Source organism: Macaca fascicularis, chromosome 1 (genome assembly GCF_037993035.2).
Source record: "Macaca fascicularis isolate 582-1 chromosome 1, T2T-MFA8v1.1".
In the NCBI taxonomy this organism is placed as follows: domain Eukaryota; kingdom Metazoa; phylum Chordata; class Mammalia; order Primates; family Cercopithecidae; genus Macaca; species Macaca fascicularis.
Genome location: NC_088375.1, coordinates 58,045,919 through 58,061,893, shown reverse-complemented (window position 1 = coordinate 58,061,893; position 15,975 = coordinate 58,045,919).

The window sequence follows — 15,975 nt, the reverse complement described above, 5'->3', positions numbered from 1 at the left end:
ATTAACTTTCCATTTCTCCCCCTGAAAGCTCAGCACCTGCTCTGTCCTCAGACACTGAGGTGGAGAGAGTTAAGCTCCTCCAGGCTTTCCCTTGGGGATTTGCATCCGTTTAGTGACCTGTGCTGACCATCACCAGCCCTTGAACCAGCCTGGGTTGGGGGTTATGATTACTGCACTTCTGTGCTGCCCAGTTCCACCACACCCCTACTGTGTCTGTTCCTTTTTGTCACGTTCCTGTGCTCCCTAAATATATCCTAGAATGGTTAAAAATGTTAAACAGTCAATACCAAGTGTTATTGAGGATGTAAAACAACTGGAACACTCAGACGCTGCTTGCGGGAATGTAAATGGAAAAAAACACTTCGAAAATTCTTTGGCAGTGCTGACTGTAAATATACCCAATGACAGTAATTCTACTCTGAAATATATGCCCAAGAGTAAATGCACTAAAAAATAGATACAAGAATGTGTATAGCAGCATTATTCCTAAAAATAACCTAAGATTAGAAACAACCTAGATGTCCATCAGTGGTAGAATTGATAAATAAATTTGCTATGGTCCTGCAGTTGAATACAATTTGGTAGCGAAAATGAGCTATTGCTACACGTGAAAACATGGATGCATCTCACAAACATAATGCTGAGTGAGAGCAGGTGGATGCAACACACATGCTGCGTGTTGTAATTACAGATAAATTTCAAAAGCAGACGAAACTAATGGTTGAAGCAAGGACTGTGAGGGGACGTGAAGGAAGTTGATGGGTCACTGAGAATGTTCTCTATCTTAATCTGGGTGGTGGTTACATGAACATTTTTACATTTAAAAGTTGTCTAATTCTTTCATAGGTTCTTTTTTTTTTTTTTTTTTTTTTTTTGAGACAGTCTCACTCTGTCGCCTAGGCTGGAGTACAGTGGTGCAATCTTGGCTCACTGCAACCTTTGCCTCCTGGGTTCAAGCGATTCTCCTGCTTCAGCCTCCCAAGTAGCTGGGACTATAGGCGCATGCCACCACGCCCAGCTAATTTTTGTATTTTTAGTAGAGACAGGGTTTCACCATATTGGCCAGCTGGTCTCAAACTCCTGACCTTGAGATCCGCCTGCCTCGGCCTCCTAAAGTGTTGGGATTACAGGCGTGAGCCACCACGCCTGGCCACGTAGACGTTGCTTTTGCCGTGCAGCATCTATTCCCCATTTCTGTGACAACAGCACTCTGTCTTTGCTTTTGTGGGTACATTAGTTACCTGTTGCTGTGTAGTAATATTATCACAGACTCAACAATATATTTGTCATCTCACAGTCTATAGGTCAGGAGTCTGGGTGCAGCTTCACTGGGTTCTCTCCAAGGCTACAACATGGTGGCTGTGGCTGTGTTCTCATCTGAGGCTTCACTGGGGAAATATCTTCTTCCAAACTAACATGGTCATTGGCTGAACTCAGTTCCTTGCAGGCCACTGGAATGAGGGCCTCATTTTCTTATTGGCTATTATTATCTGGAGGCCAGCCTCAGGTCCTAGACCTCAGTCCCTTACCACACAGGCCCTCAACACAGCTGCTTGCTTAATGAAGTCAGCAAGGGAAAGAAAAACTCTTCAGCAAGACAGGTTCTACAATCTTTTGAAACAATTATATATACCCCGTCACCTTTGCTGTGTTCTGTTGGTTAGAAGCCAGACACAGGTTATGTTCATTCTTAAGTGGAAGGATTGCACAAGAGCATGAATGCCAGGAGGTGGACTCGTGGCAGCCACTCGTGTGAGTATTATGAGTCTATCCACCACAGTAAGGAACAGTCTGTTTCTCATGCCATGTTTCAGGTCCAGCAGACTCCATCCCTCTCACCTTGGCTAAGCCAATCACCACATTCCATTCTCTGGCCACAGTGATTGGATCAAGGTTGGGCATACCACCAAGGTCAGGCCAACTGGGGTCCATGTGACTCAAGTGCTCAGAAAATATAATGTTGAAATGTTAGTAAAGCTGACTCACCCTTCCACAGGAGAGGAAGGGAACCCAGGATTCAAAAACAGTGGTGCTGGAAGGTAGATTCTGGAGTTACTATCTGTGTCCCAAATCAAGCCCACCTGAGGTAGTCCCTATTTCTGGTTTTTGAGTAATGGACATGTCACACTTTGGAAATCATTGCTCCAACCAATTGAATACATACTTTGTGTGTTTGCCATACTCAAGTAGAGATTAACATGGTGTCAAGCACATAAACTTGCCTTATATTAAAAGAAAAAAAGTCAAGTGCCAAAATGAGTGGGCATAGCATGTAATATGACCAAGGTTGATATTATGAATTGCATCACAATCTAAAGAAAAAGTAGATTCTACCTGTTTGTCTGTAACTGTCAGGCTAAATGTCTGAGTGGATTTTCACTACATTTGGAGATCGTATTTGGCATGGCTTGACTTAAAGCATAGGTTTTGAGTAAGGTAACTGTGAATTCTGATTTGCCCAGAAAAGCTCCAGTTCCCAGTATAATTATCACTAGTGTTTCCTTTCCCTCTCTAAAGTGTCGAGTTTGGGCAATAAATTACATGATTGCCCCAGCTCAGCAGTGTGTTCCAGATTCACTTGGATAGCCTTAGAGAGGGTCATTTCCATTTCCAAGAGACGGCCTGTTATTCCCTACAACGGCAGTCAGAGGAAGAACCCCTGTGACTGCTGATTGAGAGAGACATGCGCGGTATGTAGTTATTAAGATACTGTGTACAGAACAAGCAGGGATTCTAACTGAATATGCACCCAAATTCTTAATAAAAGAGTTATAGGTGTTGACTTGCAATTTAGATGCTTCTAACATGAGCACGATATCTTGAACTTCATGGTTAGAAGCAGCAGGGATTCATTGAATTATTAATGAAATGACTGGTTCATTCAAGGAACTCTAGTTCTGCAAGTTAAGAAATTTAAGTAAGAAATGAGTCAGAGGAATTAGAATTTAGAGACCTGCTTGGAAGCAACAGATGAAAGGAAGGATACAAATAGCAAGTGGAGATCAAGGAATCCCGTGGTAGGTCCGCAGAGGCCTCAGCACCCTTCAGACTCCTCTCTTTTTCCTTCCTTCTTCTCCTTTAGAACAAGGACTAAAAATTGCCTTCAAAGAAAAGGAAAGGAAAGTGGAGAGTTGGGGTGGGATTGAGACCGTGGGAGAAGATGAGGGAGGTGGTATAATTTGGAATCTTTACAATCATAAGCTCTAGAGAGAACTACTAGGATTTGAAGATTGACTCTTACCTTGATAATTTTATGTGCTTGGACAGAGTTACTATGATCATTTCATCATCCATAAATTATTATGCTAAATTATGAGGATTAAATGAGATAATATGTGTGATATGACTAGCACAGTCCTCAGAACATAGTAAAAATCTCAGTCAAAATTAGCTTCCATGAAGAACAGTTGTTGAGCTCCATACAGAGTAATGTATCGTGTACGTTAAACACATTACCTAGGTTGGGTGCAGTGGCTTACACTTGTAATTCCAGCACTCTGGGAGGCTGAGGTGGGAGGATGGCTTGAGTCCAGGAGTTTGAGACCAGCCTGGGCAACATGGCAAGACCCCGGATCTCTACAAAAAATACAAAAGTTAGCAGGTATTCTGGCACATGCCTGTAGTCCCAGCTACTCCGGAGGCTGAGGTGAGAGGATTCATTGAGCTTGGGAGGTCTAGGCTGCAGTGAACCATAATCGTGCCACTGCACTCCAGCCTGGGCGACAGAGTGGGACCCTGTTTCAAATACATAAAATTAATGTGTTAGCTAATTTCATACAATGGACTAGACATTTCCCTCACAAATGGAGGAAACTGAGGCTCAGGGATTCCATAATTTACCTTGTTGGCTAGTGAGAGGTACACTAGAATTTATGTTTCCATAAGCCTGGCTGCATTTGACGGCTCTTCCACCACCCCAGGGTGCTTTGTCTGAACCACCCCTATATCCCCAGAGCCTAGAACGCTGCCTACCACTCAGGCGCCCACCAAGTATGTGTTGACTGACTGCATGAATACTTCCTGTCTCCTCTCACCATGATGGTTCTTTTGTTCAGTGTGTTGGGCATTTGAGTATCTGGCCCGCAGTGTAGGACACTATACTCATTAGTATGCTGCTTCTTGTCTTTAAGCCTTTGTTTGTGTGTTGCCAATCCCCTGGCTAGACGGGGAATTCTCGGGCCAGGATTGCCTTGTATTCACTGATGCAGGGGACTAAGCTCCAACATGTTGGAGCCCAGAAAGCATTTTCCAGAAAAATATTCTTTAGAACATCCAAGGATGGAGTATCCTGACTTTTTTTTTTCTTTTAAACACTCAGATATCAAATGCACACTTGGCTAGCTAATCTGTCTTAACTAGGATCAAATGTATGAAACTGTCTTCACATTGGCGGCTCAGCCAAAAATGAATATTTGGCATGCTTAAAACAACCGTTGTCTGCTTTTGTTTTTGAAGGCTGTGTATTTCAGCAGAAAGACTGCTGGACTTGGGGTGTGAGTCATTTAACTTCTTGGGCTCTCCTTATTTATTTATTTATTTATTTATTTTTTGAGATGGAGTTTTGCTGTCGTTGCCCAGGCTGGAGTGCAATGGCGTGATCTCGGCTCGCTGCTACCTCCACCTCCCGGGTTCAAGCGATTCTCCTGCCTCAGCCTTCCAAGTCGCTGGGATTACTGGCGTGCACCGCCATGCCTGGCTAATTTTGTATTTTTAGTAGAGATGGGATTTCTCCATGTTGGTCAGGCTGGTCTTGAACTCCTGACCTCAGGTGATCCTCCCGCCTTGGCCTCCCAAAGTGCTGGGATTACAGGCATGAGCCACCATGCCTGGCCTTCCTTCCTCATTTATGAAGCCAGGATGATAATGCCTGTTCTTGTAACCCAAAGCTTGGTGAGGTCAGAAGATACAGACTATTTTAAAGGCATTTTTGTAGTGTACCATTACATTAAAAAGGATCCTCATAGAGCTTAGTGGTGGTGAGATTATGGGTGATTTTTTCTTCTCAATTGTATGTATTTCCTAATTTTAATATTATGAACTTTTTCCCCCACTTTGCTTGAGTTACTAAAAGTGATTAAAGATTCCCAGTAGAAAGATTGTGGGCGGGGTTCAGTGCTCATCCCTGTAATCCCAAGGCTTTGGGAGGCTGAAGCTGGAGGATCACTTGAAGTCAGGAGCTATGTTCCTTGGGCAACATAGCAAGACTCCATCTCTACAAAAAATAAAAATAAAAATTAAATTAGTCAGGCATGTTGGCATATGCCTATAGTCCTAGCTACTTGGGAGGGTGAAGTGGGAGGATTGCTTGAGCCCATGAATTTGAGGTTGCAGGGAGCTATGATTGCACCACTGCACTCCAGCCTGGGTGACAGAGTGAGACCCTGTCTCAAATAAAGTAAAATTAAATTAAATTAAATTAAATTAAAAAGTCATGACTTACACTTTGATATTTTAGTTGACACTTGAGGGTCATTTTGGCAAATATCTGATATTGTACAATTGATGTATCTAAGTGACAGTGTAATTAATATAAGAGAATGATTACTGCTGATTTTTAGGGATTGTAGTTTACCTGTCACAGTCTGATAAGGAAGTTTGGTTTCTCCTCCAGCCTGGCTTCTGGTATGCGGCTGGTGGTAAAACAGGCCTGGACGGATTTGCCTGTGAAAAACTAAGGTCCTTGCGATTCTACCCCTGTCCAGACTCTTGCTAGTATCAAGAGAGATCATTATAATTAAACACAACTGTAAGTTCACTTTTAAGCATGGATAAATGCTACACAGGACTACAACAAATTCAAAAGTAGGAAGATGTGATCTGTGAGCTTTAAGGTTTTTAGGGAGTCTCTCAGGTTCTCCTCAGTTTGGCCTCTCCCAGTTTACGCTTTTTCTCCCAAAGGTGTGGCTTTAAAATTACTGAGGAATAACACCTACTCATTGTTATTTCTGCTTCTTTTAACCTGGTGATTATTCCGAGTCACATGTTCAGGTATCACACTGGCACTGCCTTTTATGATGGCTTGGCTGCTTTCTTTGACTTCTGTGGACCTGAATCATCCTAACAGTTGAGACTGAAAAGTACAAGTCTCCCCTGAGGCCCCAGCTTCAGTGGAGGTTTCTTCTGCCCACACCACATTTGCCACCAACTATTCCTATTTAATTCCATGATCTTGGAATGTTTTTTCCCATATACACTTCTAGAGATAATTTTAGAGATTATGGGCAGCGGGCATGGTGGCTCACACCTGTAATCCCAGCACTTTGGGATATCGAGGAGGGAGGATTTCTTGAGCCTAGGAGTTTGAGACCAGCCTGGTCAACATGGTGAAACCCCATCTCTATAAAAAGTTTAAAAATTAGCTGGATGTGGTGGCACATGCTTGTAGTTCCAGCTACTCGGGAGGCTGAAGTGGGAGGATTGCTTGAGCCTAGGAGGTCAACGGTGTAGTAAGCTGTGTTCGTGCCACTGCACTCCTGCCTGGGTGACAGAGAGAGACCCTGTCTCAGGAAAAATGTACTCTTTTCCACAAGTTTTAGTGGACATTTAACATTTTTCATAAATTTAAATATCAAATTTTGAAAATCGATAATAAATCTATAATATCCTTTGTTTAAGGGTTCTCAACCAGGAGTGATTTTGCTCCCCAGGGGACATTAGGCAAATTCTGGTGGTCACAGCCGTGTGTGTGTGTGTGTGTGTGTGGGTGCGTGCACACACGCGTGTGCGTGCAGAGATCAAGGATGCCGGTCAAGATCCTATAAGGCACTAGACAGCAAACTATAACACAAATTATCCAGCCCCAAATGTCAACAGTGCGGAGGCTGGGAAACTGATTTAAATGTGTCCAAAGGAATATGAATATCATGGGATTTTGCACTCACCAGCACCAATTTAAAAAATACATGGCTCAGGGCTGGGCATGGTGGCTCACGACTGTCGCTTTGGGAGGCTGAGGCAGGCAGATCACCTGAGGTCGGGAGTTCAAGACCAGCCTGACCAACATGGAGAAACCCCGTCTCTACTAAAAATACAAAATTAGCCAGGTGTGATGGTGCATGCTTGTAATCCCAGCTACTCAGGAGGCTGAGGCAGAAGAATTGCTTGAATCCAGGAGACCAAGGTTGCAGTGACCTGAGATCGCACCATTGCACTTCAGCCTGGGTGACAAGGACAAAACTCTGTCTCAAAAAAATAAAATAAAAATAAAAAAATAAAAAAAATTAAAAAAAATTACGCAACTCTTCCATAGCATTGTTCCTTTTCTACCTTGGAATTGTATTTCCATTCTCTTTCCCTCATAGAATTTTACCTTAATGAAATACAGCCTTATGCTTCAAAGCCCTTATTAACTCTTGTATAATTCTCTGCTACAAAACTAGGTATGTAAATTGAAATTTCTTTTCAAATATCCTATAAGTTGCTAAATGTTAACATTTTTCTTCTGTATTGAGGTAGCACTGGAAATTGATCAAAACACCATGAATATATTACAACGTATTTGATATATTTGACAGATGAGTTTTAAACACAAAAATCTTTTGGTTGAAATGCATCTCTTAGTGGAATGAATTGGGGAGGAAACTTCAGGGACCTGGTAAATAGGCTTTGGATGAAGTGGCGGTTTATATTTTCTCAGGTGGATCAATTTTAGAAAAGGATTTTGAAATGCGTTTCCTTAAAACTATTTGTGCCCACGTACCCTCTGGAAAGTCTTCATGTACCCACAGAGATACTCACATATCAGCCTGATTTGGCTCTCTTTGGTTTCTGAGTAACTTAGCAACGCTTTTCTTTTAATGATTCAGACAGTTTTGCATGCAGCTAATGCATGTTAAAGAAAGCTAAGCCAGTATGTATTAAAAATACTTTATAACTCAAGCAAGTAGAATTTTTCACAGGAGTCATAATTATAGTGGAGGCAGCATACCATTGTAGTGAGAATTCTGGAGTCAGACACAGTATTTGTTCCTGTTCTTCATCACTACTGGCTATGTGACTTGGGGCAAATGATTACCTGCTCTGGTCTGTAGCTTTCTCGCCTATGATAAACAGGGGCCAATAACAGATTCTTCATTTAGTTATCATAAGATTTAAATGAGTCATGCATACAAAGCACTTAGTACAATAATTGCCCAACATATCCTAAGCACTCAATAAATACTAGTTGTTGTTATCTTTAGATAGTATAGGGTTTATCTCAAGAGATGAGCACTAGAAAAGCAATGGAATAGGTATTTCAGTCTTTTTTCTTATTTCATGGCTCTTTTGTGCACAATTTACTGTACCTGACTTCCCTGATGTTACGGACAGCAGTGGGTTTTTGATATTCCCATTGATCATGAGCTCTGGAAGCCCAAGGCTGTGAGGCTGCTGCAAGGCACCTGCTCCCAACAGCAATGTGCTCTCATTTTCTGGTCAGCCTCACAAGGACAAACGTAAACTTTCGAACACCTGGGAGAGTGAGCCTCTGAATGCCTGAAGTTATTTTTAATATTCTCAGAATGCTGTCTGGGAGTTGCATGATGTAGATGGACAGCACTCATTTGGGGTCTCCTATAGGGTCACTTGGACAAAACATGTAAAGGCATGACTTCAAGTAACAGGACCAAAGTACCTTAATCCTTGTATCGACAACCGTCCTATTGGGTTACACAGTTTTAATCCCAGAGGAGTTGTCTCTTGACATTAAACTGTCCAAACAGTATTTATATCTGTGGCTGCCCTGCAAGATCACTTAACCCTGCACAGCCGTTTAAAAGTAGTTAATGACAGAACCGGCATGACTTGCCCCTTATGAATGATCACATAAGTTCGACCTGTGCTGTCATGGTTTATGGAGGAAGGCAGTTTGTCCATAGCCTGCTTCAACCACAGCAGGTAATTTGAAATGAAATGAGACAGTTTCTACAAGCAGATTGATTTGGGAATCTTGCCTGTTCTTCCCTTTGACCCTTGACAAGTTGACACTACAAAGATTGTGACTTTAAAAAATGATTGGGTGCAAATACATTTAGGTAGATGATTTACTGTGTGCTGAAGCAAGGACAGTGCGTTTAGAGCGATGCTGTGAGGGAAGGTAATTGTAAACTTTAGCAACTCATGTTTTATGTTTCTGTATCTTATTAATTATCCTACCAAGTGAATCTACTGATAACCCTTGATCAAGTAGTTTATATTTCTGGTAAGAGACTAGAGAACCAATTTCAGGATTAAGAGATATAGTATTTATGATAAACTTATTAAAAGTTACAGATTCAGTTTGTTATTTTGGCCGTAAATCACAGCTTGTATATAAGGATAAGAAGTCACATTCTCTTTCATGGATTCTGTTCTTTTGCTTTTTCTTTTGGTTTTCCTAAATATAGTTAAACATATACAGGAGAAAACATTGTGATTAAAAAGATAATCAGCTTGATTTTTGATAACCAAAGAGTCACCAGGGATATCTGAAAAGAAAAGAAATTCCCAACTATGAATTCACACATTATTTTCTAATTTAGATTTTCATACCAAATAGTATGTAATAAGTAAACAAATATTTTCCATATTATTTCTATTCTATTCTCCTGTGCAGTTTTTCTTAGAAGGGAGGTTTTTGTCATGAATCGGTGCTACCATAAGTAGAATTTTATTTATTTTTATTTTTTTTATTTTTATTTTTTTGAGACGGAGTCTTGCTCTGTAGCCCGGGCTGGAGTGCAGTGGCCGGATCTCAGCTCACTGCAAGCTCCGCCTCCCGGGTTTACGCCATTCTCCTGCCTCAGCCTCCGGAGTAGCTGGGACTACAGGCGCCCGCCACCTCGCCCGGCTAGTTTTTTGTATTTTTAGTAGAGACGGGGTTTCACGGTGTTAGCCAGGATGGTCTCGATCTCCTGACCTCGTGATCCGCCCGTCTCGGCCTCCCAAAGTGCTGGGATTACAGGCTTGAGCCACCGCGCCCGGCCATAAGTAGAATTTTAAAATTGACTGTCTTCCAAAACAAAAATAAAAAGTAAGATAATTTTTAAAAAACTGTTTCCTTAGTTCACAGTAATACAACATTTGTGCTGAGATTGTTTTAAATGAACCCTGTGATAGAATTGTTGATTTATTAATATTTGGATTTGGGTTGATGCTCCTTTTACATTTGCTGTAGAAAACACCCACGGCGTGAGGTTTGTAAGCTTTTGTGTTTTTCTCTATTCTAACCACTCTGCTTGAAATATAATTTTGAAGATGCTAGTAAAAAATATAACAAATCCCCTATTGGTCTCCGTTTAAATTATTTACTACCCTTTTGAGCCATATCTTCATTGAACTATGTTAAAAGTATTTTGCTGAAATGTTTCTTTATGTTGTCCATCGGATTTAATAGACGTGCCGTTTAATAAGCTCTCTACCTGTAAGGATAGACTATTTGACCTCTATGCCCTGCCACTGGTAGACATAGTATAAGATTGCTTTGTGAAATAAAGCTGTCGGTAACATCAACAAAATAAAAAATGATCGTATTCCAATACTCTCTGCTGAGTACTATGACAGCACTGAAATATGGAATAAAATTGAAAGTAGATTAGTTTTGGGTCTTAAGTCATGTTTTGACAAGAAATAAGAGAGGAGAACATATCTTTGAACTTTTAGTTTTAAAGTTTTTTAATGAAAATATTTATCATTTTGTAAGGTTCCTTCTTTCTTTATCACATCTAGGCTGTATAACCTTAAAACAATTCGTTCTCTTATTGTGAAGGATATAAATACTGTTCTATCTTTATATTAAATATCATAAAGGAGACACGTACAGCGAGAGACGGCTTGACACTTACAAGTTAAAGATTGTCACACTAATAAAAAAGCTTATTGAAGAGGTTGGAAAATCAGTCATTAATAAGCTATATATTTTTAGGGTATGTAAAGCATGTAAATACTGTAGACAAGCAGGCTGCTTTTGCTGTATTTTTTGTTCACTTTTTGGAATGGTTTGAATCTGAAGAGGAAGAATAAATATGTCAGAGTGGAGAAAGCCTTGCTGGTGATTGCTTTCAACCTAAAGGAATTTGAAAATTGCTGCGACGTGCAGATTGTGAAATTATTTCTTTTGCCTCTGTGGTTACATATTAATCAGCTGAAATCATGACAAATAAATGGCATTGATGGCCCACAGGAGAATGGGTTGAGTACAGTAACCCTTCCCTCCAGGAGTTTGCAAACATCCTGTGTCACCAAATGGGAGATTGTGGAGCTCTTAAAAATGCAGTGCCTACTTCCCTTCATTGCATATGCGGAGTGATTACACAGGAGGCAGGTTAAGCCACACACCTTGTTCATCTCAGAATGAACTTTTCTTTCTTCATGTTCTTTCCCTTTAAAACACAGGATACGAATTCTCTACACAGGTCACTGGGCTGCCCTTGCTTTCTCCAGTGTGTTCAGGGACCCTCAGCCCATTGGGGCAAAGCTCACTGATGGGAGCCTTGTAACCCTTGTGTCATTTTAAAAAATTGAAATTGACCCCCCTGCTCCCCACTAGTAAATGTGAATTACATGATAGCATGGGGCTATAATTTTGGTCAGACTCTTATGAAATACTTTTTTTAGTCATGAAAAGAGCCATTGTCTTAATCTTAAAGTTTCCATATTAAGAAATTTAAAAAATAAATGGAAAAAGCTAAGGTTGTATTGGCTAAAGTTTCTGGAAAAAAAGTTTTCTTGCAAGGTTTCAAACAATCTCTCCTATGATATTTTAAAATGTACAAAGGGGAAAAAATTAGAGGAATATGAAATATAGCTATGTTTCTTAGTTGAGGTGTATACCAAAAGTGTGGTGGAGGTCCTGAAATATCACCCCTTAATTTGTTCCATTACATGGTTTTAACCTTGACTTTGCTAAATAGTATCTTTAAACAGGACAATGAATTACTGTGGTCATTAGGTTGGTGTCATTTGTCATGATCGGTGTAGGCTTGACTCCTGAGTATAGAAGGTTGTTAAATAACTGTATAGTTGTCAATGATCCAGACCAAATTCACATGTGTGTTTTATTCATTTTTTTTTTTTTTTGGTCAAATGTCAAGCTCTAGGAAGGGCCCTGAACATCTTGAGAAGGTCAAAGAGTGTGCTGCAGACTTTTAGAGGACTAGGGGTGGCCATGTCCTAAGAAACAGGTCCTTGGCCTGTGGAGATTTCTGAGAAGAGATCAAGGCTAGGCAAGGAAGGAACTGTGCATAAGGGTAGGGAAAGGTAACAAAATTGGAGGTGAGATAAAATTTTAGTATTCTATAAGAGAAGAGAGAAGGGAAGTATTGGTAGAAAGTTAACAGTAATTATACCATAGGGAAGGGACTTGGAAGGCATTCCATTGTGAAGTAGGTGAGGGGTTAGTTTTCACAGGGGTATTCTGTATGTCAGCCTGGGGTTCAAGGATCAGGTCTGTCAGATAATAGTTGTGATACTTTTGGCAAAAGATGCAAACCTTCTTAGTGTCAGGGTTTTAATTTGTAAAATGGAGATAAAACTGAGGTGGCTGCCCTGTGTGTGAATTCAATAACCTACTTGAAAGTGCCTAGCATGGTTGCCAACACACAGCAACTATCCAATCAGTACTGGTGGCCTTTTCTCCCCTCTTCTCCATTCTGAAATGAGGATGTCAACCTCTTCCTTCTTTCAGATTTTATGAACCTGAAGACGTCCATTCTATTATTGTGAAAGGGAGTATTCTAGAATTTTTTTCACCCTTACTAAACCAAAAATTCTTATTCTAATTTCAATTACTCCAGTTATTTAGTTTAAGAAATCCAGACTAGAACTTAGTGTCAATGAGGTTTAGAGATAATTTGCATTGTGGCTTTGTAGTTCACATTGATTAATATTACAAGAGAATATGGGAGATGAGGTGAATAAGTTTCTCACTTGGGCTTTTGTTTATTTATTCATTTATCTATTTGTTTATGCATTTGGTCATTCTTGAAAGATTCAATTTGGTAGAAAAAGAAGGTTTCCTGAAGCAATACATTGCAATAAGATCTTTGCTCTCAAGCAATTTAAAATCTAGTAAAGAAGAAAAAGATGCCTACAAAAAGTTTAACTAAGCCTGGTAGTAAATGGAAAACAATATGGTCAGGAGGGTTTTGCAGAAACATTGAAGTGACCATTGAGAAGTTGCCATCTTTGAGATGCAGGTGGAGATGAGCATTCTGGGGCAGGAACGAGGACCAGGAGAGCTGTGAAGGATGTTCCAATTATTGTGGGGAGCACCTGTCCTGAGAGGCACCCTCCAGGGCAAGAGTGCCAATACATCATGCCAGCAACAGATGGAATTACAGGGTGCATGGGGTTAATCTCAGCCATAGCCTATGGGATGTTTGCCGTGCTGTGACTTACTTTTCAGATGTCATTTGGACATTACTAACCTCATGATGATCTCTAAGTTCAGAAACAGTGAGAGGATTAAAAGTTCTAGTAAGAGAAGGCAGATGACACCAATGAAAATAAAAGTAGCATATTTTTCTAAAATGATGAGCAAGGACATGCGCCACACATGGTTAAGGGATGAGTCCTCACTTGGGCCATAAGCTCAATGCAGCACAAGGTTCAGGATAAGAACTCGAGATTTAACATCACCATGATTTTTAGAAGCTTTTAATTTCTTTCCCTCCCTTCCTTCTTTTCTTTTCTTTCCTTTCCTTTTTTTTTTTTTTTGAGACGGAGTCTTGCTCTGTCACCCAGGCTGGAGTGCAGTGGCGCAATCTCGGCTCACTGCAAGCTCCGCCTCCCGAGTTCACGCCATTCTCCTGCCTCAGCCTCCCGAGTAGCTGGGACTACAGGCGCCCACCACCACACCCGACTAAATTTTTTTGTATTTTTAGTAGAGACAGGGTTTCACCATGTTAGCCAGGATGGTCTTGATCTCCTGACCTCATGATCCACCCTCTTCAGCCTCCCAAAGTGCTGGCATTACAGGCGTGAGCCACCGCGCCCGGCCTCCTTTCCTTTTCTTTCTTTTTCTTTTTTCAGGGTCTTACTGTGTTGCCCAGGCTGGAGTGCAGTGGTGCGATCTCAGCTCACCACAATCTCTGCCTCCCAGGCTCAAGTAATTCTCCTGCCTCAGCCTTCCCAGTAGCTGGGATTACAGGTGCACGCCATCATGCCCAGCTAGTTTTTGTATTTTTAGTAGAGACAAGGTTTCACCATGTGAGCCAAGCTGATCTCAAACTCTTGACCTCAGGTGATACACCTGCTTTGGCCTCCCAAAGTCCTGGGATTACAGGTGTGAGCCACCATGCCCAGCCAAAGCCTTTAATTTCTTAGAGAATCTTCTTTATCACTGGTAAAGTCAGAGGACAATAAAAATAATTGTAACACTACATATATGTGTTCACTATGTGCCAGGCACTGTTTGATGTAATTTATATATATAAACTCATTTAAACTTCATAACAACTCTATAAAGTAAGATATTATTACCCATATTATAGATGAGAAAACAGAGGCACAGAGAACTTGTGCAACATGTCTGTGGTCATCTAGTAAGTGAACTAAGATTCTAAACCAGGAAGTCTGATGTAAGAGTCCACGACTCTTATCAAGCCTGGAATGAAGCATTGTTTTGTAATTTACTCATTTATTCATTCACTCAACCAACCAACCAACCAACCAACCAACCAATCAACTAACCAACCAACACATTTATTGAGTATGTACTACATGCTAGTTACTCAGCAAGACATCAGAGCTAGACTGGGGGCCCAAAGCAGATGCTACCTTCATGAAACTTATAGATAAATCAGAGAGATAGATATTATTCAAATAATAACATCAGTAACCATAAAATTTCAGCATGAGCAAGAGGTGCAAGGTGCTAAGAAAGCTCACAGTAGGGAAACTGAACCTAGTAAGGGAAAACTTCCTTGAGAAAATAGTACCTGAAGCTGGGATCTGAAAGATGAGTAAGAGTTAACCAACTAAATAAGAGCAGAATTTGTTCTTCAAGCCCCTGTGACAAGAGGCTGAGGAACTGAAAGAAGGTCATTTTGATACTAGGAAGAGATGAATCCCACATGAAATCAAACCATGTAGGAAGAGTTTGTGGGCTATGGAAAGGAATTTATTGTTTGTCTTAAGATCAGCAGAAAGCAATTGAAATATTTTCAATGCGGGGAGGGTGGGGTGGTGTGGGTTTCACGTCACTCCTCTTGCTGCAACATGGAAAATGGATTTGAGATAGACCTGAGGTGGATGCAGAGAATTAGGCTATAGCCAACTGCATGAATTCCAGTGAGATATGATGGAGTTCAAACCAGAGGGTGACAGTGGAGGTGGGGAGAAATAGACAGATCCAAGGGATATGTGGCAGGCAAAATCCACAAAGCTCATTGTTGGGTTAGATGTGGGGAGATGCAGATAACCTCTGGATTGGTTCTGAGGCTGGATGATGGTGGTGCCATCCCCTGTGATGGGGACACTGGCAAAAGACCTTGGTGGTTTTTGTTCTGATTCTGGACAAGTAGGGTTTGGAGGCTTTTTTTTTTTTTTTTTGACGGAGTCTTGCTCTGTCATCTAGGCTGGCGTGCAGTGGTGTGATCTTGGCTTGCTGCAACCTCCACCTCCCGGGTTCAAGCCATTCTCCTTCCTCATGCTCCTGAGTAGCTGGGATTACAGGTGCCCGACACCACCCCTGGCTAATTTTTTTTGTATTTTTAGTAGACACAGGGTTTCACCATGTGGGTCAGGCTGGTCTCAAACTCCTGACTCAGGTGATCCGTCTGCCTTGGCCTCCCAAAGTGCTGGGATTACAGGTGTGAGCCACCATGCCTGGCAATTTTTGTATTTTTAGTAGAGACAGGGTTTTGTCATATTGGCCAGGCTGGTCTCAAACTCCTGACCTCGGGTGATCTGCCCGCCTTGGCCCCCCAAAGTGCTGGGATTACAGGCGTGAGACACCATGCCTGGCCCCATCGCAGTCTCTTAAGTAACCAGGACTATAGGTGTGTGTTACCACGC